The sequence below is a fragment of the Triticum aestivum genome, chromosome 6B (assembly GCF_018294505.1).
Source record: "Triticum aestivum cultivar Chinese Spring chromosome 6B, IWGSC CS RefSeq v2.1, whole genome shotgun sequence".
Lineage (NCBI taxonomy): Eukaryota > Viridiplantae > Streptophyta > Magnoliopsida > Poales > Poaceae > Triticum > Triticum aestivum.
This window is the reverse complement of record NC_057810.1, coordinates 172228881-172232074: the sequence shown is the minus strand read 5'-3', so window position 1 is coordinate 172232074 and position 3194 is coordinate 172228881. Positions and strand designations below refer to the sequence as shown.

Sequence of the window (3194 nt, the reverse complement as noted above, 5' to 3'; positions counted from 1 at the left end):
GCGGCCGCGTGAGAGCCACCGGGTCATCGTGGCCACCCCGGCGCTGGAGTTCGAGGAGCATGTTCTGCGCCAGCACGCCGTCACCCTCACCGCTGCCGACCGCTCGCACTCCACCACCCCAGCGGCCGTCGACAGAGTGATCTTCGAGCAGCTCTCCACCGGCCCGCACCAGCTGCGCGTCACGGTGCACCAGCCTGAAGCCTTCCTCATCCACTTTGACCTCCCCACCCACCGGAACAATGCCGTGCGGCGCGCCGTCATCAAGGTTGACGGCTGCAAGTACTTCATCAGGGCGTGGAATGAAGATGACCACGCTGCAATCCTCAAGTTCAACCACCATGTGCGTGTGGTGATTGAAGACCTGCCGATATAGTTTTGGACCCTGACGGGCGCCGAGGAGGCCCTCGGCGACATCGGCCGCGTCGATCGGCTAGACTCGTGCACCCTCGAGAGGGGACACACCAAAACTTTCGCGTGCTGGCTCTGGGTCTGGGATGTTGCCCACATCCCAACCAGGCGCGCCCTCTGGGTGTTGAAGCGCGGCACCGGCCGCTCAGATGAGATCATCGGCATTGCCCCCGACGACCGCTGTGTTCCTCCACCGCCTGGAGCCCGCCGCTACGACATGCTGATCCACGTCGACCTGCTCGAGGACTAGTCACCCCTATCGCCGCGATCCTCCCACTCGGGGAAGAGCGGCCTGCCATCTTCGGAAGATAACGACGACCGCCCTCTCCCCCGCACCGAGTCGGGCACCTGGGTCGCCCGTGTGGAGGACGGGCAGGGCCGGGCACGCAGCTCTGCACCGCGTGTCGACCCGACTAGCTGTGGCCCGATCCTGGGCGGCGTCGATCGTGACCGAAATGGCGATGGTGGGAGCGGAGGTTCGAGCCGGTCCTGGAGGGATCGGCTTCTTGGGCACGACTGCCACACCAGGAGCAGTGGCGACGGAGTCGTCGCCAGCGTGCATCGCCAGCGAAGCCGCACCCCAGTCGGAAGGCGCCGCTCCATGGGCCGCAAGGAGGAGGGGACGAGCCCCAACGCCATCGCTCTGTGCGCCACACCGCCTAAGCCACTTCGCCCGGCGCAGGCCACTCCGGCGGAGGCGGACCCAGTGGCCCAGTTCTTCTCCTTCTCCGACTCAGGGCGTGCCCTCTCACCGCCCCCGCGCATGGACTGCATGCAGATGCAGATGGAGAACGCGATGGTCGAAGCCCTGCGCACCCCACTGGCCTTTGAAGACGGTGGACGCTCCCCTCCATCCCGCCAGAGCAACAAGCCTGGGGAGCTCGAGAGCCCAGAGATGCTGCCATGCCTGCTGCCCTACGTCAACTCCCCTGCAGCAGCCACGGTGGGCTTTCAGCTGGAAGCGGTGACTCAGCAGGTGGGTGAGATGGTGATCGACAACCGCAATGAGCAGGCGGCTCAGCTGTTCGAGGCGGTGCCCGCACCCATCCTTCCAAGCCTGCCTCCATGCCCTCGCCACCCTGCTCCGCCAAAGTCCAGGGCATTCTCGGCCCCCTCTTGTTGGAGTGCATGCCAGGCTGCGGCAGGCATCACCACCCCGTGGCACAGAGGGCAGTGTTGCGCCTCATCCAGGAGCTTGGTGAGCTCGGCCCAAAGGACAAGATGACGCCAAAAGCGGCCACCCAGATCATGAAGTGCTTCCAAGAGCCACTGTCTGAGGGTGACATTGCTGCCATTGCAAAGCTCACCGGCCTCGATCAAGGCGCACTGAAGATCGCGGCGGGCATGGCGGGTCTGGCCGACGCTGAGGAGATCATGCAAGTGCAGTAATGTCAGTAGTCTCAAATGTAGCTAGGTTCCGTCAGCGGCTGGTCTTCAAGCGGCTTGAGCTAGGTTTAGTGTTCATGTGTAGTTCCTGGATGATGTGGTTAGTTGCATGGCAACGGGGTTTTGGGCCTACTGGTGGCCGTCGCTGCCCCAGGTTGTATGTGTTGGTGTATTGTCTCTTCGTTAGTAGTTTCTTCGGTTGGCGGAGCAACAATTGTTTCTCAGATGGATGACAACACCATGAACTTCATGTCATGGAATGTCAGGGGGCTAAACCGCCCTGCGAAGCGTACTGCGATAAACGGCATGGCCACCGCGCATAGATTAGCAATGTTGTGTCTGCAGGAGACCAAGATAGAGGTGTGGTCGACGGCGAAGGCCAGGGAGATTGGTGGCTCCTCGCTGCAAGGATGCGTCGTCCTTCCAGCTGTAGGTACTAGAGGGGGTGCGGCCATTTTCTGGGATAAGACGGTAGTCGACATAGTTTCTCATAGCATAGGAAGATTCTCCATTACGGCAAGGGTCCTTGAGCTTCATTCAAGGCTCCACTTCTGGATCACCACAGTGTACGGGCCAACAGATGATACCCAGAAGGATAGCTTCTTGGCTGAAATCGCTGCGACGGCTCCATCCACGGCTGAGCCTTGGATGATCAATGGCGACTTCAACATGATCTACCAGGTTGCAGACAAGAACAATGCCAATATTAACAGAAGAATGATTGGAAAGTTCAGAAGGGCCATAGATCAAGCTGGACTGAGGGAAATAAAATGCAAAAACCAACGTTTCACTTGGAGCAACGAAAGAGAAGTGCCAACCCTTTGCAGCATTGACAAAGTGTTCTGCAACGAGCACTGGGAAGAAATGCACCCTGATCACATCCTAATGGCTGCCTCTACATCCTTTTCGGATCACTGCCCACTTTATCTGACAGCCGCAAGCAAGCCATACAGACAGGCGCGTTTCAGGTTTGAGAGCTTCTGGCCGCGTTTCCCCCACTTCACAGAAACCGTCCTGTGAGCATGGCAGCGGCCAGTACACCATGATTGCCCTTTCGTCAGGGTAAAGAAGAAGCTTGAGCTGACGGCAGCGGACCTGAAGATCTGGAGCAAAGCCACTTTTGGGAGGGCAAACATGCAGTTTCACATAGCAAACGAAGTCATTCACTTGCTTGATATAGCCCAGGAGAGCAGAAGATTGTCGGCAGCAGAGATCAACCTCAGAAAGCAGCTAAAGCTCAAGGTCTTAGGCATGGCAGCCATCGAGAGAGCACGAAGGAGGCAAGCTTCAAGGATCACATGGCTGTGGGCTGGTGATGCAAGCACAAAGTTTTTCCATGCAAAAATGCGAGCAAGAAGCAGGAAAAACCACATCCACTCTCTTGCAAACGGCAGCACAGT

At 58.8% G+C, this 3194-nt stretch overlaps 1 pseudogene; it reads left to right on the top strand.

The window, feature by feature from the left end:
* LOC123139048 (uncharacterized) overlaps positions 1-1392 on the top strand; it is a 2956-nt pseudogene extending 1564 nt beyond the window's left edge.
* The last annotated feature ends 1802 nt before the right edge of the window (positions 1393-3194 follow it).